Genomic DNA, 23,448 nt, shown 5'->3' with positions numbered 1-23,448 from the left:
CATCTACTGTTAAGGTTGAGGAAGGTTCCAATTAAGTCTGGGGATCTCTGGGCAGCCATTGTGCCACAGTCTGGTGCAGTAAAATTGTTGTGAGCTAAGGTGTGAAAATTATTTAAATTATATGGGTAAACAGATAAATAAATCCTAATCAGCATCCTAATTTTATCTCTGAATAAATACATGTTTTCTGCCTTTTTTGGATGTTAATTGGATTGATCACTTTTTTATGCATGCCATGAGAATTCTAATGCGGCAATAATTCTTTTCTCTTGGGTCAGTTCATATTTCACCTGACTCCACTGAAGAGGTGACTACTGATTCCAACTGGTTTCATGAAGTCCCTCTGATCAGTCAGCTGTCTGATGGGTAAGTCCTACATGCTGCAGTTGTGGTATGTTAAGCATCAGTGCGTACAGAAAGTTTTTATTTTAATCATTTTAGTATGGTGATGTTTAAATGTTTAAAGAGGAACTGTTTTCTATTTTTAACTCACTTCCCCAGCTGCGTTCGTTAAATTGCTTTTTCTCTCTTTGCAAATGCATGAATCAGTCTGTTAACAGTACAGTACATGTGCACATTTTCGTGTTAGCTCATGTGCATTTTTCCAAATCCTAGATATAGTTTACCATAGACTGGCTTTGTTGTAATGACTAGAACATTGACTTTGAATATTGATATTGACAATGACTAGAGCAGCAGTCAAAATACACTAACTGAACCTTCGCAAAAATAAACTGTTGTATTGTACTTATGTATAACTCTGATCATACTGCATTACAACAATAATATATTAGTCATATTAAAACACATTTCTATCATAATAACTAACAATATGTTGTGGCACCAGTATAAAATGTGAAATTTAGCTGAAGTATTGACAGTGGGAGACATGTCTGGTCGTGTTTGAATGGATGTTATGTTTCAATCAACAACCACCAGAGGGCAGTAACAACTAAGTAACACTAAGTCATCAAATGTATTGAAAACGCATTTTGGGCTTTGTCCTGAATGATGCAGCAGCAACATACAGTTGTATGCAAAAGTTTGGGCACCTCTGGTCAAAGTGCATGTTTCACAGAATCTTTAAATTCTCTAAGGTCTAATTTCTATGAAGTTAACAGGGTACAAACATAAACATGACATATTTCTGCACATTTCAATGAAGAATTACTATTTATTTTCTGAATTTAACTGTATTTGTTATGTGTCAATTATGCAGTACCCAGTATGAAACTGGTTAGATACATTGCGCCTGACCAAGTAGTTGTTGTTGAAAACACAATGATGTAAATTACCAGTGATCTTGCTTCACATAGGAACACGATTGTACCATACTCGCTAAAGTGTTATGGAACAGTTGCAGATTGAAGTTTAAGATTTATCATTTCCAATGTGCTATTTTGTTGCGGTGATTTTTATTTTATAAGCCTCTTATATTAAAGTTAAAAACCTAAGCAAGTTTTAGACATCCAGTAGGTAAATTGAAAAAGTACGAACATAATCATGGTTAGGAGGCCATCTTTTTTACACAGGAATGTGCTTTAAAATAGATTAATTGTTCTGCCACTAGAAAAGATGCCTATATATTTTTAATTAGTCACCATTTTTTAATATTGCAAAATAAAGTTAGTATTTTGTCCACGTAGTAGCAATGTCACACTAATTATTTTTTATCATAATGTTTTTTAATTAAAAATTTACAATAACAATAACAATAACAATTTATATGGACAGGTAAGGTACACTGCTTGTAATGTCTGAATGTAATGGATGCATTTTATTTTTCCAGATAGCTTCTTGAGGTTAAAATGCACAGTGTCATAACTAAAGAACAAATGTAAAGAAATATGTTAATTTGTTCCTTCAGTACAGTAAATCCTGAATTTTAGTCCTAGCTGTTGCTTAGTGGTTCCTTCCCTGACATGTTCAGATCAGCTCCCACTAGATTTTGATTGAGAGAATATTAAGCTGTCCAGGTTCCAAGGGGGTGACTTCACTTTCTACCATAGACTCGATGCCAAAAGAACCCTTTGATACTGCCTCCTCTGGAATGAAACAGGGGTCTGCACACTTAATTTTTTATAAATTAAGGGATCCACTTAAAATATGCAATACTGACCATTCTATTTCTTTGGTTAGACTGGTATTCTGTTGTTCATGCTTCATTTATATATTAGAAATACTGTACTGTATATATTTTTCTATACATACAACCTATATCTATAATAGATTTTTACTATACTGTATAGACAACAGTATATTTGTATTAGTTGCATCTGTGCTGGCATTCAAAATTTGGTTGCAAATTTCTAAATGTTAACATGGGAAACAACGACCCCTGACAAGTAAGTAAAAATAGGTCTTATATTGATAGGTGATAAATGTTTTGTTTGCACTGAATTGTATTGAAACAAATAAATATCTGCAAGAATCCAATAAAAATGTTGCTGCTGCTCCTCAAACTTCTAGAGGCAGCACAGAAACAGGATCCATTGATCGTACTTTTGACTTGAGTTCAGTTGCAAAAGGCATTGTAAGGACTTTATTTGGAAAGCTCAAATCTTTACTCACCCAGACTGAAGAAGATGTATCTAGTTCCAGTTCTCCTGCTCAAAGCAATGCAAAGAGCTCAAGTGTCTGCTCTTCACCAACAAATTCAGTGTTTTCTGATTCTGTGTCAGATATTTCAGATTTGTGCACCTATACAGTAGAAACTGCTGGAGCCATTTGTGAAGCAATGAAAAAAGAGTTAGACCAGGAGGTTTATTGCACAACAGTGGCAAAGAAGGCTTCAGATGAAAGCCTTCTGGCTAGAGAGGTTGTTACTTCAGTTTTGGAGTACCTTGAAGAGCAATATATTTTAGACACCATTAAAAGCCCTTCACCATATCCTAAAGACTGGGAGAGATATCTTTCACTGCATCTGTTCGACCAATAACAGGTGAAGGTTCTAACTGGTCCATTTTGGTACACATGAGCTGCTCGGTGCTCCGGGTTTCCATATCATTGTCAGCTTGAGGAGCATCTGAAGACTCAATATCTGAATGTTGGAACTTCATAATTTCTCTCCCAAGAGAATTAACTATCTTTTTGGCCAGGTTCTCACTCTTGGCTGCTACTGCTTGCTGTAAGTTGTCTTTGGAACCAGCACTCTGCAGCAGTTCTCTGTAAATACAGCTGGCCACTTGTTTGACAGAAACCAGCTCACATTGGATATTGCTTCCCATTGTTGGATTACATTCTGAGGTATCTGGGGCTGTAAATAGTTTCTTCGGCACATTGTCAATAATGCCCACAGCAAATTCACTAAGCTCCCAACAAGATAAACTTTCAATAATCTGTTCTTGTTTCTCCTCCCCCTTTGGAGAAATAGGATGAATTCTTAAGAGCAGCTTAGTTAAAATTTGTTTCACAATATCTGAATCTGGTAGCTGAGTATAGTGAGTAGACATCGCGAGACAACGGAACGGGAGAGTAGAAGGCGGGAATATATGGTGTAAGGGAGTGATCTGTGTAGTTAATAAAATAGTTAAAATAATATAAGAACGACTCTTTATTAAGATACACAACATTTATTGCGACGAGAGATGAGTGCTTGGCGAACTCAAAGCGAGCAGAACACTGCAGATTTTAGTTCTCGTGCTGGTTGAAACGAACTTTTGAATTTTCGGACTGTTCGTTAAGCTTGCGCCATGGAAGATACGGCCGCCGCGCCGAGAAGTTTTGCTTATGCCCAGCTTTCTCCACCGCTTCCACTGAACCTCGGAGCTCCGGATTTGTATACGGAATACAAGACATGGATGAAGTCGTACAGATGTTTTGAAATAGCCAGTGGATCTACAGAAGCTCCGGATGCCTGAGACGGGCTGCATTACTTCACTGCATCGGGGCGCCCCTGCAGCGGATTTTCGCCAACCTCGCTGGAGAAAAAGGTACATATGAACAGACTAGCTGCCTTAGACGCTTACTTTACACCGCGGAGAAATGTGGTTTTGGTACGGCATAAATGTAGGAATTCGTCTCAGGACGAATCTGTTGATGCTTTTGTGAATTCACAAAGAGAACTGGCTAAATCGTGTGACTTGGGAGTATTGGAAGCTGACATGTTAAGAGATCAACTTGTGGGAAAATGTGCACATAAGAGACTGCGTGATAAATTGTTGTAGGAGGGCTGACTTTAGAAAGAGCTCTTACAGTCGCTTACAATTCATGAAGCTGCTCAAGCAGAATCAAGAAATGTTTTTTGACCACAGTGAGATACCATAGCGTGTTTTTTTTACTCCCTGGCGGAAACGGGCTTCCATACTTTTCAACCATCTTTTCCTTTTCCAACATTTCCTAAAATATTGTTTTTTTGTGTTTGATTGAAACAGTTCTTTAATAAAAATAACACCATTTTTAAAAACCATTTAGAATAATATTTTAATAAACACGAAGGTGCATTCATCATTTATCATCATGCAGAAAGTTATCTTTTTAGAAATAAAATTGGTGAACGTGTTTGGGGGTCATTTAATTTGATTCCAGATGTGTGCACCGTGTGTAGGGTGTTTGCGTGTTCTCCCTGCTTTCACATAATCTTTCTTTGGGTGATTCCCTTCAACTTCCATCTTCAACACATGCTTGTTCAGTTCACTGGAATGTCTATATCGCCCTGTGTGTTTGTGTATGTACCCTACAAGAGGACAAGTATACTACTAATGCCGAGTTACACCTCTGGGATTCTGGAATAGACTTCTGGTCAGCTAAACCCTTAAACAGGAATAAGTAGCCTTCTGATAAAGGGTGGATAAAAGACAATTAATCAAATAGATCTTAATTTCACAACCTGTTGTTCACCAGACTGCAGAATAAACACAAGCAGGACTAACAGTTCCCAACAGACAGTCAAGTAATGAAAGAGACTACTGGAAATGAATCAGATGCCAGTTCTTCAAAAATAAAATATTATAGAAACTGAGTTCTCGTATCCTGCAGGTGATCAGACCAGCAATGTGATTGTCAGCGGGACTAGGCTAAAAACAAGCATGTGCTCATTTCATACATTCAGGGTATTAGAATAATAATAATAATAATAATAATAATAATAATAATAATAATAATAATAATAATAATTACTTACACTTATATAGCGCTTTTCTGGACACTCCATTCAAAGCGCTTTAAGGTAATGGGGACTCCCCTCCACCACCACCAATGTGCAGCATCCACCTGGATGATGCAACGGCAGCCATAGTGCACCAGAACAATCACCACACATCAGCTGTCAGTGGGGAGGAGAGCAGAGTAATGAAGCCAATTCATAGATGGGGATTACTAGGAGGCCATGACTGGTAAGGGCCAATGGGAAATCCTACACCCCTACTCTTTTCAAGAAACGCCTTGGGATTTTTAATGACCACAGAGAGTCAGGACCTCGGTTTTATGTGTCATCCAAAGGATGGCGCCTGTGTACAATATAGTATCCCCGTCACTATACTGGGGCATTAGGACCCACATGGACCACAGGGTGAGCGCCCCCTGCTGGCCCCACTAACACCTCTTCCAGCAGCAACCTTAGTTTTTGCCAGGATGTCTCACAACCAGGTACTGACCAGGATCACGCCTGCTGAGCTTCAGTGGGTTGCCAGTTGTGAGTTGCAGAGTGATAAAATGGATTGTATTCTCTTTTTTTACTAGGGATGTGATTTGAAGGACTGTATCCACATCTTATTGCACCCAGCCTGACCGTGTGGCTCTGCAGATCAATCAGTGAACACACATTTAGTTAGATAATTTGATCCCTCTTTCATCCACTGAGTCTTTTTCAGACGTTCCAAGCTTTGGCATTTGTATTATGTAATCTTGGTCACAAATCCGAATGCAGATTCTGTCCAAAAGAAAGGATAATTCTCTTGCAACTAAACAGATAAGCAGTATAATTGTTGCAAATTTTCTTTGCTCTCACACTGCAACAGAAATAAAGAAACTGACCTCTGGTAATTGCAGAGCCCTTCTCCACAGCATTGAATTGGATCAAGTGATTAGACAATGGATGGATAATATTCCATGTGTCATGCTGCTGTGACTGAGAATATTGAGGACATGACCTGTATAACTATAAATAGCTACAATACCAGAATTGACCATAATCAAAATTGCATTTCTACACTTCTTTTCCATCCCAAAGGATCCCAAAGTCCATCACGCATTGTTCACCATTATACCAGCAGTTCCTCGGAGCTACAGATGAAAAGTGGTTAAAAAGTGAAAAATGTCTTCACCAATTGTTTTAAGGAAAAACTTTAGGAAGGCCAGATTAAGAATTCCAGAGTGAAATCTAGCCAGAATACAGAGGGGTTAACACACCTATTCATTTAAACGGGGATCTGAAATAACCAAGTATGAAATTTAAAGCACGGCATTGCTACGGTACAAATACCTTCAGCCAAACCGCAAACAACCAGAACACATCTCGAGGCTGAGGAATTAGGAACCTCGTGAAATGGCCGTTCCGTTGTGACCTCATCCTACCGTCGCACCCAGATTAGTTTTTAAAAAGTTTCTGTCTGTACATTTTTAATCCCTTTCTGCAGCTACCCAGCTACAGATACCATCTTACCAATTTAACCTTCTTCCTGCATATTAGGTGTCGTTTTAGACATATCTAGAAAAGACACATACAGACACATCAACCGCCAAAAAGCAAGACTGGGCAGAGAGAGGATGTTTTCATCCTTATTTCACCGGTGAAGCCCAACTGAAAGGAACTAGGAGACAGCAGAGTGCAAGAGTAGCATTATAAAATGCTTTGAAAAAAAGTATTTTATAAGACTATAAAATCTACTGTATATACAATATACTTATATAAGAAATTAAGTCTGAAGGTGAACCGGACTCTCGTCACATTACGGACACTACAAAAAGTAGTTATTTTTAGGATATTTTCTTCAGCAGCGCCACTTGCTTTCTATAACACAGTTAGGAAATGGAAGGGCACATCGCGGTAGTCACTGGAAACTAGGTCTTGATATACAGAACAAAGACATTGTTTTTAAAAATAGTAATGTTGGAGATTTCCGTATGTACTGTGGCCACTGTCTTGTTATGTTGCTCTGTACAAATTACTAATCAGTCCATGCTTTTCAAATAAGGTGTTTATTACTTTGTATTATTATGATTATTATTATTATTATTATTATTATTATTATTATTATTATTAGGGGTGTAAATTCTTAAAAGGCAAACCGTGTGTTATATTTTTGGGGTCTCCAGGGTCCACTGGCAGAGCCAGACTGTTTGGGACGTGTGACCACACAGGTTTGATACCGTGAAGGCTTTGAGTTAGAATGGCGACATTCAAATTATTATCCAAGATGTACTTCTTAAATTGAAATATTTAGATCAACAAACTACACTAGCTCAGCCTTCACTCTTATACATATACTGTACAAACACATTCTATTGTTGTGAGCTCAAATTAAAAATCTAATGGAAAAAGTCAGTGTTGGTTTTGAAGTGCACACTCGGCTATAATAGTGCTTAGGAGAACTTTGCAATGAAGGGAGTGTGACACTCTAGTAAAAGGCTGTCCTGGCTTTTAGAAAACAATAGTGAAGAAGTTCTTGGAGCTCCAGGAGCAGAACGAGATTCCCAGGGATATCAGGTTCACCGATGTGATTGAATGGCTCCTGGAGGAAGGATCCAAGAATATTTCAGACCAGTTTATGGCTAACAGAGACAGGTAATAACATACGGAAGGTCCTCACTCTTTAACAGCAAGTTCCTGCCTTTTAGATTCCCTGATTTGTTATATTTGTATCACATTTTTTTTTCGTTTCGCTGTAAATATTACTGTTATGTTAAAACATTGGATGTCAAGAATACAACTGTAAGTAAAGGTTTGCCTTAAGTTAATTAATTGTGCAAGCAAGTGGAAGTCTTGACTGAGTCAAAGTTTTCCAAAAGATAAACATTTATAATAATAATTGCTTACACTTACTGTATATAGCGCTTTTCTGGACACTCCACTCAAAGCGCTTTACAGGTAATGGGAACTCCCCTCCACCACCAATGTGCAGCATCCACCTGGATGATGCAACGGCAGCCATAGTGCGCCAGAATGCTCACCACACATCAGGTATCAGTGGGGAGGAGAGCAGAGTAATGAATTCATAGATGGGGATTATTAGGAGGCCATGATTGGTAAGGGCCAATGGGGAATTTGGCCAGGATGCCGGGGTTACACCCCTACTCTTTTCGCCCTGGGATTTTTAATGACCACAGACAGTCAGGACCTCGGTTTTACGTCTCATCCGAAGGACGGTGCCTGTTTACAGTATAGTGTCCCCGTCACTATACTGGGGCATTAGGATCCACATGGACCACAGGGTGAGCACCGCCTGCTGGTCCCACTAACACCTCTTCCAGCAGCAACCTTAGTTTTCCCCAGGAGGTCTCCCATCCAGGTACTGACCAGGCTCTGCCAGTTGTGAGTTGCAGAGTGATATGGCTGCTGGCATTTGCTCTACGGAAATACCACATTCACAAATTCCTCTGCTGCTGTCTGACATTTTGACCTTGCCTTGTGGATTAAGCTTTCTTTTCTGTTGTTGTTTATGAAGGCACCAGGCAGGAGCTCCGAAAACAGAGGAGATATGCAGTGGTGAAATACAGCGTATGAGAGGTCTGCAGTACAGCAGACAGGATGAGGTATGAGAATACAGTTTGATTTATTTTGACCCAGGGCTGCTCCTGGTCATCACCTGGATGAGAGATCTTTAATAGCTGGTTTCCTTCTGCATCTTAAACTGATTAGATACATTTATATCCACTCTGGCAAGTGACTTTGTGACACCTCTGTAAAAACAGCATGATTGGGGAGCAAGCAAAAGATAACAGGATCTCTAGCATAACTGTTTTAAAAGATGTTGTGTTTCTGACAAGTAATTAAGCATTTATGTTGCAAAATGCGAATTAAAAAAATTCTCTCACCTTATACTGTATACGCCTCTTCCGGCCGAACAGATTTCTGCAGAGTGGATACCCTTAGTGAATCATGTTACTGTATCGTCACACTTAGACTTCAGACACTTTTCATATGCTTTTATGAATCTTACAATTGTCATGGAAATATTAATTTTCAAGGGAACCACAAGAGAGAGTTCTCACCTGAGTAAGGTCTTTTTTCAATATTGCAATATTGGGAGCCCTGTTGCCACTCTGCAAAGTGCATCAAAGACTCAATTTGTTACAAGCAGTACAGGGTTTTAATAAGATGTTGCGCTGTAAGAGAAAGCTCAGCACTTTGTCCCTTCTAACACTTCCCCTTTCCCTAAGACAAAACAGATTACATCATAAAACGAAAGAAGAAGCACCACTAGATTTGTTTTTCAAAGTTTATCAGTTACTTTCAGCTAATCTAATGACCCAGACAGCATATATTGTTTTGGTACATTGTCTTCTAAAGTAACCTAAACAAGGCGTACTTTGTTGATGCACTGTTTTCTAAAATTCTGCCCGTAGCTCAGCGGTTACATCCTTGAAATGTATTTTCTAAAAGCACCAATATATATTTTTTGCAAAGCTCTCTACATTTTAAGAATCAATTTACTTATTAGATTTCCATTTCACATTCCACTCTGTAGCTTAACTCACTTTTAAAACACATTGTTTATTCACCCCTTTCATTGATTTATCAGCTTTCAGATCACCAGCATTATCAATATATAGTATTTAGCCTCATCGGTTTTCTACATCAGCTTAATCATGTTTCTTGTTTTTTTTCACATTCTCACTGTACATTGCTGTATGGTATGTTATTTTCCCAGTTATTTTTACTTTTGGCTTCCCAGACCACATTCAGCTGCTGAATGCTCCTACTGTAATATGCTGAAAAATGCCCAAAGGCCTCAATTGCTAGATTGTAAAAAGGGGAGAGATTCAGCTCCACATGATCTAACAGAATCCTAAATATTTAATGTACCACCTATAAGCAGGTGACATATATAAATATAAATGTCTAGTAGCGTAGCTGTTTTGTGCTTAACACAATCTAGCTTTCTGCTGTTTGTCATCTGCTTTGCCTTTTCACTGACGGCTCTACAGATGTGGAAAATCAGAGAGAGAGCTTTACAGATGAGGATAGAGGAAGATGCCCGGAGGGAGGTGCGACAGGCCCAGATGAAGAAAGAGACCAGAGCTAGAAGGCACAAAAAGGTACTGGAGTAAGGGATGTTTGGATTCATCCTCTTAAGGTGAACTTTTCTTCATGCAAATTCCGGACCTGACACTGACCTTGGAGCTATATTTTGTTGTATTTCCAAGATGACCACCTATAGGTTTATATTAATAACCTAAACTAATACTTTTTGGATCCTCAGTGACCACAATGAGCATGGTATGTTGGCACCTCTTATATTGTGCGTCTACTTTAGGGTGGCTATGCCAAGATATGCTATAGAGGTGCCAAAGCACCAGATTCTGTTAGCGTTTGGTGCCTCCAATTCATGGTTATAGCACTGCATCTCCAAAGCCCATGGTTTATCTCCAGCCTTGGGCAGCTGCCTGTGTGGCATTTATTCTGCGTGTTGTGGGTTTTAATTCCAAGTAACATCCCAGAGACATGCTGCTTTGCATAATTGGCTGTTCTAAAGTATCCCTCAGGGGTATCTCCCCAAGAGGATCCAAGAGGGTGGTTGATGATCTCTCCTCTTCATTACCTAAGCATTAGAGGAGAGACATTGCTGCTTCAATCTCTTATACCCAGCCTGCAAAGTTCTGAACTACACACAGAGTCTTTCATCCAAGTAATGTCGGACCCAGCCTTTCTTCTTCTGAGCTCTGACCAGACCCAGCTTCCCAGCTTCAGGGTGCTGTAGATTGAGATGAGATTGGAGTCTCCTGTAGTTTTTACTTGAGCTGAAATTTCAGTGGTGCCCAACAGCTTCTGTCTGATACTAAATTAAAATGTGACCTTATGGATGGGAAGTTTTCTACTAGCAACATGTTGGGTTGCAAGCTAGTTCATTTGTCATTAAATACTAGAGTAATGGAAAAACATGTGCTTTTTAATACAAGATGATCAACAATGAGATGGACCTTTTCATCTTTTGATGAGAGGCTATTCTTTTTCTTTAAAGAATTGTAAAACCTTGTAAAACCGCCAGGGGGAGCTTAACCTCTCATGTACAGCATTTGAGCCTTTAATTTTGAACTGTGTATTACAGAATGTTAATCATCATTAAAATGTTGGTATATTTTATGAAAGCAAGATTGCTCATTTGGACAAAAGTAAACAACCTACCTTTATCAGAAATATTTATGCATCAAAGCCTTTACTGAAGATATTACTAATAGTATTAATAATGGATGACTTTGGACAAGCTGTATACTCAAAGTATAATTTCTTTAGCACATTTGTACAAGCACTTGGAATCTGTCTAAGCCATACTTTGTCAGGCATTTTGTTTTACTTCAACGGGCATAAAAACTTCCTTGCTTTTAACAGGGCGTTTCATAATTTCTAGCTACGAAAATGATTTAAAATGCGACACCTATCATTCAACTAGAGCTTAAAATATCACAAGGAAAAATACACACCGGTATTCCATTTCTCCCTAAACATTGTAAGCTTCGAAGTCTTTAACTAACGTGATACCGGAGTCAACAAGCATACTTTTAGAATTTGATTAAAAGGGAATATAATATGGAATCGCGTATCTAAATAATTTAATAACGGTATGATTATATCCGTGTATTGCGACAGGGCTGTGTAGAGCTGTTTCGCCTGCCTGATCATGCGAGCTGTCTTGTAGCCTACTGGTCTAGATGTGTGACTACCAACTGGCAGGTTGTGTGTTCGAATCCAGCTGGTGCTGGACTTTTATTTTAACAAACATTTCTTCGAAAAAATAGGTAAGCGATATTATGGACAATCAATTGACTTTTATATTTCAAAATATCGCAACATGATCGATATTTGCGATATTTTGAACATATCTTCCCTTCTGACAGCGGTTCCTGCTTCTATTGTGTGTGTGTGTGCAACAGAGTAAATTTTTATAGAGAAATGGAGGCTGGACAGTATGCGTTACAATATAAACATTTATATTGATTTAAATCGTGTTCTGATTTAAATCGCAAACGCGTGTTTAATTATGTGTTTTTTAATCATAATCAGGCTAATGCATTTCTACATTTTCTGTATCAACCAGCTTAGAGGTTCATACAGAAAGACAGCTTGTGTTTAAATTGAGTGTAAGGTAATTTATGCTTCTAAAGTCATGGTCAGTATTTATTATTGTACTGTGCTGTAAACGTTTTCTGTGCCTAGTCACATTATTTTATAGCGTTTTTATTGCGTTATTAAATCTGGTGGCGCTGTGTTAGTTTCCTGACTCACATTATTTAAACTGCGACACTGATCATTCATCTCTAAATAAACTTTATTTTATATAGCGTTTTAAGCGAATAGGTAATTAGATTGCTCATAAACCTAATCGCTTTTTCTACATAAACACAGCGTGATTGCTCTCTGAAAATGCTTTTCCTTTATTTTTAAAGTAGGCTCAGATTTCAACTATAGATCGTATTATTATAAACTTTCTTGGAAAAATGTATTTTATGTAAACCATGTTTGCTATTCATTCATTTAGGGCTAAAATACGTTCATTGTCTTTCAATCGAGTCGAGTTGACATTGGAAGCCTGCCACACCCGGACTGTTAAACCAACACATTAGCACGTCAAAGCCCATTGAGCCAGTATTGGCTTTAGTATTCCCCCCTTCTCCCCTCAATTCAATTCAATTCAAGGTGTTTTATTTGCATGACAGATGGGTACAAGCAGTGTTGGGTATGTATATTGTAACGCTTACAGCAGACAGGCACTGTGTAAGAGCCGACGCACCAGCGGAGGGACATCCAGCAGGGAGAGACACACACACCGGTTTTCATTGACAACATTGTTTTTTTTTCAATTCCTCTTGTCTAACAGGAATGTTTTGTTTGTGGACAGACTGTTAGACAAGAGGAAAAGACCGCCTCCTCCTATGAAGCATTTCGTTGATCTGATCACGAATTCTTTTCCAGTCATACGCAGCAAGGGTTGAGAATCTCCGATTCACCATCGTACTAATGGTTTCCCGGAGATTGCAAGGCAAGGCACTTTTGCCTCTGGACCCATCGAAATTTACAGACGTGGTCCACCCCCAGTAAATTTCAAAAGTCACAAGATTTCGAAACACAAGGGCGGCTTAGCGGTCGGCTCTTGCTTTCCCGTCTATGCCGATGCACTGCAAGTACAACCCCCCCTCCATCTCCTGGGTGATGGGTAGCAGTTGGACATCTGGGAGAATTATTCGTCCCACTGGCGTCTGTGAATTCCGCTGTGCTTCCTGGGGGGAGATAGACGGCGGGGACAGCATCAACAGATTCCTGCGCGGTGGTGAACTGAGAGGCCGGGATGGAGTGTCCTGAGGCGGTGTGTGCTCTGTGGGGGGCAGAGCTTCCGCCAGGCATTGCAACCTGCGCGGCGGGGAGAGGCACTTTTCGGGAGACAGCTCCTCAACTGTTTGACTGCTGGAACATACTGTCTCCTTCCTCTGCATTTTCAGGAGTGTCTCTAGCCTCCCAATCCTCTCCAGTAATGCATCGTACTGCTCCCACTGCTGCCGAAATGTCTCCATACAGGTGCTGCTTCTACAGGTTGGCACCCTGGCCAGTGGCCTGGAGCAGAGACCCACGGCCTGTGGCAAAATAACATAATTCATGTAAGAAATAAAGTCACACAGTAATATTCATCAGTCGCGGAACAGAAGTCAAAATAAACTTTTCAAAACGGCAATAATACCTTGTAATATGCGCTGTAATCGCGTATTTCAGATGAAGTCTGCTGTATTTGCTTACCCTTCGCTCTTTGGAAGCTGGGGCGGCAGAAGCACCCCGTCTCTTCCCGTAAAAGGTCTTGGTCTCCATACTGTACTATGGTCGCTGTAGTGCAGGTTCGCAGTTTTTTTTTTGTGATGGGAGCTCACCCAATCCCTTGGTGTCTTTATGCTATATTCACATGTACGGCTAGAGTGTGTTCATTGTCTTCCAATGAAAGGCAGGTGCCTTTTGCCGAAGTCGGGAGACATTGGAGGCTTGCCACACCCGGACTGTTAAACCAACGCATTAGCACGTCAAAGCCCATTGAGGACCCGGGCGCAATAGTTGTTTTGTCCCTTGATTTACTGATCTGCATTAATTAAATCTTGTCAGTCAGGTCTTTTTTTCTCTATTTCAATTGTCGTTTACACATGCACGACTTTAAAAGCTTGCAAGACAGGTTTCGATTCACATTAGCTGGCGAGCCTTGTTAAAGAAAACAATGATAATGTAACATGCCACTGTTTGTTCATGAACAAGGTTATACTGAGATTTCCTTAGATATGCGATTAAAAAATAAATAAACATTTGAATCTCCTGCGGAACACATTCCATAAGAATCAGCGGTTCTACAACATATATCACCTTTAAAGGTGGCTTTTCAAAACGCTTTACGGGATAAAAACAACCAGAACAGCAGCAACAACAATATTGTATTTCATTGCACTTTGAAAACCAAGTAATAACTTAACTCAGTACGTGCAAACGTTTTGTATGTTGCGGTCGTGAATGCCTGCGTACCCATAAGTATCTTATTTGCCTTGAGTCCTGTCTACAGTATATTTGTCCCCCTATCTCCCTCAATTCAATTCAATTCAAGGTGTTTTATTTGCATGACAGATGGGTACAATTCTTGTTGGGAATGTATACTTAGATATTTACACCCGGCGTGGCACCGAGGGAGCGTCTGCATTTATAACTTAGTTTTTAAAATTAGTCAAGCAATATGAAGCATCTCCTTTAACTTTTAAGTCCCTTACTGTATTTTTGTATTATATTCCCTATTAATCAAACTCTTTAAGAGTATGTATCGGCTTGTCAGTCAGGTCTTTTTTTCTCTATTTCAATTGTCGTTTACACATGCACGACTTTAAAAGCTAGCAAGACAGGTTTTGATTCACATTAGCTGGCGAGCCTTGTTAAAAAAAACAATGATAATTTAACATGCCACTGTTTGTTCATGAACAAAGTTATACTGAGATTTCCTTAGATACGCGATTAAAAAATAAATAAAAATTTGAATCTCCTGCGGAACACATTCCATAAGAATCAGCGGTTCTACAATATATATCGCCTTTAAAGGTGGCTTCTCAAAACGCTTGGGATATGGGATAAAAACAACCAGAACAGCAGCAACAACAATATTGTATTTCATTGCACTTTGAAAATTGCATTTGAGCACGGTTTTTGACTTTTTTTAAATTGCATTTTGGGCATGGACGGCACATACAAGGGTTAATGAACTGCGCCAAGAAATTTAAAATAGTTTTCTTTAGGTGTGAGGGTAGGAGTGGACCGCAGCAGGCATAATCAGCAAACCAGGAAAACAAAGAACAGGACAGGTGAGATGTGTATCCAGAAAGCGAGTGATCAGAAAAAGGAAATGGTGTTACGCCCAGGTTTTCGACGCAATTGTTTTAACTTGCTAATGCATCAGACACATTTCCTGGTGTATTGTGTTTTAAATAAAATAGGAGTGTCTTTCCCTGGCATTAGCTCATTGGTATGGTGTAAGTTTTATCTGTACCATACCATACAGTATATAGGTACAGAATTCAAGCTGCACCACTGTATCGCTTTGGTAAGGGGACGGACAATGACCAAAATCACGAAGACTCTCTCACACCAAATAATGAAGATGAAAAGAAATGGGAAGTCAACACGGGACATTGTACAGCAGTTGGCTTCGATGGACATCTTCGTTTCTGAAAGCACAGTGATTATAGCACAGCATTATAAAGGGGAGAGGAGGCAAAGAGAATCTAAACTGAGGACAATTCAAAGGTAAATACATTTCTAAAAATACCTTTCTTGCATGTAAATACAACTACGCACATTATTTTTAAAACTAACTGCTGATCTCTTTTTTTTTCAAGTCCTATTGTGCGAGCTATCAACAAACTGACCGGCTATAGGCTGACCTTGGTGCGAATATAAGCCCGACATCGATAAGAAGAGTACGCAGGAGGCTTGGATGGAGATACAGAAAAACCAACACATGCCCCATGATAAGGCTAAAAAACAAAGAGGAAAGACTCAAGCAAGCGCTCCAATGGATTGAACAGGGGGAGGCATTTTAGTATGTACTTTTTACCGACGAAACAACAGTGGCTCTGGAACAGTTTTCAACAATGGCATTTTGCAAAAAGGGGAGACATGTGGACAAGCCAAAGCCCAAACATCCACTGAAGGTTCACGTCTGGGGGGGTATATCTAGAAGAGTCCCGGGACCACTTCTTATTTTCGAAGGAATTGTGGACCGTGTATTCTTCGAGGAAGTCGTGGTCACACAGCATGCTGCCCCATATATCAGGGAGCAGTTTGGATCAAGGCACCGTCTCTTTCAAGACAACAATCCGAAACACACAGCAGCAAGGGCGAGGCTTATAGCAGAAGGAGTGAACAGTCTGTCCACAAACAAAACAAACAAAACATTCCTGTTAGACAAGAGGAATTGAAAAAAAACAATTTTGTCAATGAAAACCGGTGTGTGTGTCTCTCCCTGCTGGATGAATAAAATAATTTTATTGAAAACGAGTTTGCGATTGTCTGGTCTTTAAATTCTTGAGATACGCGATTCCATTTTATATTCCCTTTTAATCAAATTCTAAAAGTATGCTTGTTGACTCCGGTATCGCGTTAGTTAAAGACTTCGATGCTTAAAATGTTTAGGGAGAAATGGAATACTGGTGTGTATGTTTTCTTTAAAGTACCGAGACCAGCCATATACTGTATGTTTAAGTTCCAAAATTAATATCGTTTATGGACTTCACACGCGTTGCAGTATGCTCAGGCACTAAGTAAAAGGAGATGCTTCATATTGCTTGACTAATTTTAAAAACTAAGTTATAAATGCAGACGCTCCCTCGGTGCGCTGCTCTGGTGCGTCGGCTCTTACACAGTGCCTGTCTGCCGTAAGCGTTACAATATACATACCCAACACTGCTTGTACCCATCTGTCATGCAAATAAAACACCTTGAATTGAATTGAATTGAGGGGAGAAGGGGGGAATACTAAAGCCAATACTGGCTCAATGGGCTTTGACGTGCTAATGCGTTGGTTTAACAGTCTGGGTGTGGCAGGCTTCCAATGTCAACTCGACTCGATTGGAAGACAATGAACGTATTTTAGCCCTAAATGAATTAATAGCAAACATGGTTTACATAAAATACATTTTTCCAAGAAAGTTTATAATAATACGATCTATAGTTGAAATCTGAGCCTACTTTAAAAATAAAGGAAAAGCATTTTCAGAGAGCAATCACGCTGTGTTTATGTAGAAAAAGCGATTAGGTTTATGAGCAATCTAATTACCTATTCGCTTAAAACGCTATATAAAATAAAGTTTATTTAGAGATGAATGATCAGTGTCGCAGTTTAAATAATGGGAGTCAGGAAACTAACATTTATTATTGTACTGTGCTGTAAACTTGTTCTGTGCCTAGTCACATTATTTTATAGCGTTTTTATAGCGTGATCAAATCTGGTGGCGCTGTGTGTTAGTTTCCTGACTCCCATGTCACATGGTCTGTGATTGAATCCCATGGAACTATGACTTTATTTTTTAACAAACATTTCTTTGGAAAAAATGAAACGTTTCCCTTGGTCAGAGATTAAATAAAACCTCACTCACACCAAACAAATTTATATTTCTAAATATCACAACATGATCGAATTTAAGTCTTTTTAATAACAATGAATAGTCACCTATGCGTTACAAAATAAACATTTATATTGATTTGAATCGCGTTTTGATTTAAATCGTAAACGCGTGTTTAAATATGTGTTTAAAGGCAATATACTGTATAAAAGCGCTGATTCTTATGGAGTGTGTTCCGCCGGTGATTTTTTTTAATCGCGTATCTAAGGAAAATTGCAGTATAACTTTGTTCATGCACAAACAGTGGCATGTTACATTATAATTTGGGTGTCTCCTCTTGCCAGAAAGCTCTAAATTGCATTTTGAGTGCGTTTTTTGACTTTTTCTAAATTGCAACCCATAAATAAAGCTGATAAAGCTTAGACTAACTGTATTCTAAACTGTATTACAACAGCACATTGGACAATGCAACGTAAATTGCAAAAATGCACTTGGAATCTGTCTAAGCCCTCCTACGAAAATTATTTAAACTGCGACACTGATCATTCATCTCTAAATAAACTTTATTTTATATAGCTTTTTAAGCGAATAGGTAATTAGATTGCTCATAAACCTAATCGCTTTTTCTACATAAACACAGCGTGATTGCTCTCTGAAAATGCTTTTCCTTTATTTTTAAAGTAGGCTCAGATTTCAACTATAGATCGTATTATTATAAACTTTCTTGGAAAAATGTATTTTATATAAACCATGTTTGCTTTTAATTCATTTAGGGCTAAAATACGTTCATTGTCTTCCAATCGAGTCGAGTTGACATTGGAAGCCTGCCACTCCCGGACTGTTACACCAACGCATTAGCATGTTAAAGCGATTTCATTAAGGAGCCCAGCTACCAGTTAACACTGTACTTCCTACTTTGAAAATACCTGTGAAACTGGTTTAATTCGTCACAGCCAGCACTCCGGCAGAGAGGGGGTTGTACTTGTAAAGTAGAAGAAGGCGAGATTTCCAGCGAAAGACACCTCCCCCCCCCCAAAAAAAAACCCAGTAAGCAGTAATGCTTTATGTTGTAAATTGAGGTGGATTTTGTTTATGATAAAGAGGATAAACTGGGATGGGAGGAGGGTTTAATAAGGGGTTTAATAAGGGGCGGGATTATGATAATTGGTGGAAATTGCGAGAGTATAATGGTTTGATATATTTGATTTTGTATTGTGGTCGTTAGCTATGTTTTTGGTTGGTATTATGTTTATATGGTTGTTTTTGTTGGTTGGTTGTTATTATGGTTATTAATAATACGATCTATAGTTGAAATCTGAGCCTAAATAAAAAGAAAAAGCAAGTGATTAGGTTTATGAGCAATCTAATTACTTATTCGTTTAAAACTCTATATAAAATAAAGTTTATTATTAATTTGCTGGACAGAGCGGTGAACATTATTATGCATAAGACAAAGATAACGATCCTGATCATTTTAGAAATCTGTGTATGCTGTAAGGTTTTTACTTCTTAAACTTTTAAAATACACGTTTCGTATAGAAAGAAATCCTCTTCCTGGTACAGTCGCATGAAGAGAGAGGCGAAACAGCCCTACACAGCCCTGTCGCAGTACACGAATATAATCAGATCGTTATTAAATTCTTTAGATGCGCGATTCCATATTATATTAGCAGAAAAGCTTAAAACTACCACTTTTTCACACGCTATTTCACATGTTAGTTAAATTTAATTTATTTATATATTATATATTTATATCTCTGACCAAGGGAAAAGTCTCATTTTTTCAAAGAAATGTTTGTTTGTTGATTGTTATCAAAAATGACTTAGAATCGATCATGTTGTGATATTTTGAAATATAAAAGTCAATTGATTGTCCATAATATCACTATTCTATCTTTTTGAAGAAATGTTTGTTAAAAGAAAAGTCCAGCACCAGCTAGATTTGACCACACAACCTGTGAGGTGTTAGTCAGGCACGTAGACTAGTAGGCTACAAGGGAAGTCGCATGAAGGGGGAGGCGAAACAGCCCTACACAGCCCTGTCGCAGTACACGAATATAATCATATCGTTATTAAATTCTTTAGATACGCGATTCCATATTATATTCCCTATTAATCAAATTCTAAAAGTATGCTTGTTGACTCCGGTATCTCTTTAGTTAAAGACTTCGATGCTTAAAATGTTTTGGGAGAAATGGAATACTGGTGTGTATTTTTTACTTTAAAGTACCAAGACCAGCCATATACTGTATGTTTAAGTTCCAAAATTAATATCGTTTATGGTATGCTCCTATTCTTTTTATGCTCAGGCACTAAGATTTCCCTTCAGTGGTAAAATTCCATATAAAGATTAAATACTACAACGGGCACAGTAAAGACGTTTACTGTAAATCTTTCTACGACAGACCAACGGACCACGAGTGCCCCTGTCGGTCAACCAATCACGTACCGCGGTAACCCGCGTCATCTTGCGTCACGATGCCCGACGCCGTAGCCAATTACCTCCGGTACGTGTCTGTACCGCGCACTTTGAATGGCTGCATCTGTATGTGTAAGTCCCGCAGAAGAAGGTCTGTGCATTTTCATGCCCACTGGAGGGCAAGAATGATGTAGAATAATTTTTCACATCTGGAAGCTCTGGGGTGCTGTGAACCAGCCACACTCCTGTCTGTCTGTCTAACATCACAATCCCTGAAAAAGGTCACACAAGATAAATTCAAATCTTTTATCGTTTTTGATCCGTCTGGTTTTTCAGTTTCAATGTTTTTAAAGGACAAGTCTGCTCTTTTTGAACAGAGTCCATTATCAAGCCTGCTTCCAGCTGACGAAGTCAATTAATCAATTAAGTTCAAGAATCAAACAAGAACTGTATAATTGATCAAACTAAACAAAAAATCTTCTATTTTGGGCTAGTTTTCAATTCTCTTAATCTGACTTTTGGCTTTTTTGTCCAACCGAATTAGATAGATAGATACTTTATTGATCCCGTGAGGGAAATTGCAGTGCAACAGCAGCTTAACACACACAACACAGCCACAGTGTAACGAATTATATACTAATAGTACAATACATACAATACAATACAAGAGTTACTCACAGTCCGGACACACAAGAGGAAACTAGAACAGAACAGTACACAGAAGATCGTATCACACGTATGAATATAAATATAGATGTAACCATAGATATAAATATAAATATAAATGTATTGCACAGGTCCCTGGCATATATTGCACAAAAGTGGTTGTAAACAGGAAAAAGAAAAAGAAAAAGAAAGAGAACAGATGTAGCAGTATATGTGTATATGCGTTTAGTCCAGAAACAGGTCACTGTCGCTGTTGCCTCTGCCAAGACGCAAGGTGGATGCGTTGTACAGTCTTATGGCAGACGGCAAGAATGACCTCCTGTAGCGCTCCCTGTCGCACCGTGGATGAATCAGTCTATTGCTGAACGTGCTCTTCATTCCTGCAAGCCTGTCATAGAGGGGATGGGAGAAGTTGTCCATGATGGCCTCCAGTTTGGACATCATTCTCCTCTCAGCCACTACCTCCAAGGGGTCCAGGTCAGACCCAATGACAGAGCTCGCTCTCCTGATGAGCTTGTTCAGCCTTTTGGAATCTACTGCTCTAATCCCAGAGCCCCAGCACACCACTGCGTAGAAAATGGCACTCGCTACCACCGACTGATAAAACATGTGTAGCATCTTACTACACACATTGAAGGACCTGAGCCTCCTCAAGAAGTAAAGTCGGCTCTGTCCGTTCTTATAGATGGCCTCGATGTTCTTAGACCATTCCAGTCTATCGTCGATGTGCACTCCCAGGTACTTGTACGAGTCCACCATCTCCACGCCACTCCCATGGATGTAGACAGGAGTAGGTTTGACCTTTTTCCTCCTGAAATCTACCACCAGTTCCTTTGTCTTTGTAACATTCAGTTCCAAGTGGTTCACCCCACACCACTCCACAAAGCTGCTGACCAGTCCTCTGTACTCCTCCTCCTGCTCACCCTTGATACATCCCACAATTGCAGAGTCATCTGAGAACTTTTGCAGGTGGCATGACTTTGAGTTGTACTTAAAGTCCGAAGTATAGAGGGTGAAGAGGAATGGAGAAAGAACTGTCCCTTGAGGTGCCCCTGTGTTACTCACTACCAGTTCAGACACGCAGTTCTGAAGTCTCACAGACTGTGGTCTGCCCGTCAGGTAGTCAGTGATCCACGAGGTCATGGAGGCATCGACTTGCATCTCCTCCAGCTTCCTCCTTAGAAGTAAGGGCTGGATGGTATTGAAGGCACTGGAGAAGTCGAAAAACATGATCCTTACAGTGTTGCCAGCCCTGTCCAGGTGTGAGTAGGCCCTTTGCAGCATGTTGATGATCGCATCCTCCACACCAACACTGGGCTGGTAGGCAAACTGTAGGGTGTCCAGTGATGAGCTGACCATGGGTCTCAGGTGGGATAAGACCAGCCTCTCCAGTGTCTTCATGATGTGAGAAGTCAGTGCAACTGGTCTGTAGTCGTTGAGGACAGAGGGGCGCCCTTTCTTTGGTACCGGGACCAGGCATGATGTCTTCCAGAGCACCGGGACTCTCTCCAAGCGCAGGCTCAGGTTGAACAGTCGCTGGAGCACTCCGCTCAGCTGATCAGCACAGGCCCTCAGAACTCTGGGACAGATGTTATCTGGTCCTGTGGCCTTACCCCCGTGCACCCCCGTGCAGCCTCTTCAGCCTCTGAAGTATATTCAGTTTAATTCAGAATTAAACTGAATATACTTCATGGCCAAAAGTCAGATTAAGAGAATTGAAAACCATAGTCCAAAATAGGACTATTCTTAATCCTATTAATTGTTTTCATTTCTCTTCAACTGACAATTGGCCATGAAGTATGTACATTTATTTCTTAATCTCAACAACTTAATTTACTGTATTCATTTAGAAATGAGCTACTGTAAATTCAATTCAATAGAGCCCACAACAAGCATCTTTAGTTTTGTTTTACCCAGCAGATGATTTTTTTATTATAAACATCAGTATTATATTGACTGACAGAAGTTTTTTAAACTCATTGATTTTCACCAGGAGAAAAAGCTTTGAAGGCAACAGATTTGTTCTTAGCTTATGTGAAGCCTCAGTCAAAGAAATGTAAATGGGGAAAAAAAATAATGAACAAAAACATTATTTTTATTTTTTTTTAATCACAGAAAGCTGGTGTTGGTATTCTAAAGACACAGTATATACTTCGGATGTGCCATCATGTCTTGACCATACACAGTAAATCCTAAAATAAATATTTTCTACTGAATCAATGATTTGGTGAAAATCTGCAGAATCACACGTGTAAATGTTCTACCCTGAAATAGTGTAAATGTTAAAATATTTTATTTTAGAAATATATAAAATGAACAATTCACATCCTGCATATGTAGCAAACATTGCACTTGGCTTTAATCATAGGAATAAGCAAGCAAACCCAGCAAGTATTACAGATACAATTCTATTGTTTGTTGTGTTGTCTATGATGTTTTTCCCCCCCATTTTGTGTCCTTCTGTCTTGTACATTATAAAATGTTACTTACCTTAAAGTTTGTATTTGTATTGCACAAAAGGCTTTTGAATTATAAGAGAAACCTGTGAAAATAAACAAATCCGAAAGACAATGTATATCCTGACCTCACTTTCTGGGAGATGACACAGATAATAAATAAAGGTTTCTTACCTTTTT

The 23,448-nt window shown here is 39.1% G+C and overlaps 2 long non-coding RNA genes across 2 annotated transcripts; one reads left to right on the top strand and one right to left on the bottom strand.

Annotated features, from left to right (window-relative positions):
• Nucleotides 1-3,535: 3,535 nt before the first annotated feature.
• On the bottom strand, nt 3,536-9,701 carry LOC148652217 (uncharacterized). Its single transcript, XR_015925257.1, has 3 exons — nt 8,974-9,701; nt 5,123-5,263; nt 3,536-3,920 (listed from the first exon to the last, which is right to left on the bottom strand). It is a non-coding gene; the product is annotated as an uncharacterized LOC148652217 (long non-coding RNA).
• A 385-nt stretch (nt 9,702-10,086) lies between these two features.
• On the top strand, nt 10,087-16,663 carry LOC148652216 (uncharacterized). The gene is made up of 2 exons (XR_015925256.1): nt 10,087-10,197; nt 15,403-16,663. It is a non-coding gene; the product is annotated as an uncharacterized LOC148652216 (long non-coding RNA).
• Nucleotides 16,664-23,448: the final 6,785 nt, after the last annotated feature.

The sequence above is a fragment of the Lepisosteus platostomus genome, chromosome 11 (assembly GCF_059453375.1).
Source record: "Lepisosteus platostomus isolate fLepPlt1 chromosome 11, fLepPlt1.hap1, whole genome shotgun sequence".
Classification (NCBI taxonomy): Eukaryota; Metazoa; Chordata; class Actinopteri; order Semionotiformes; family Lepisosteidae; genus Lepisosteus; species Lepisosteus platostomus.
The sequence above is the reverse complement of the archived record's forward strand: the minus strand, read 5'-3'. Positions and strand labels throughout refer to the sequence as shown.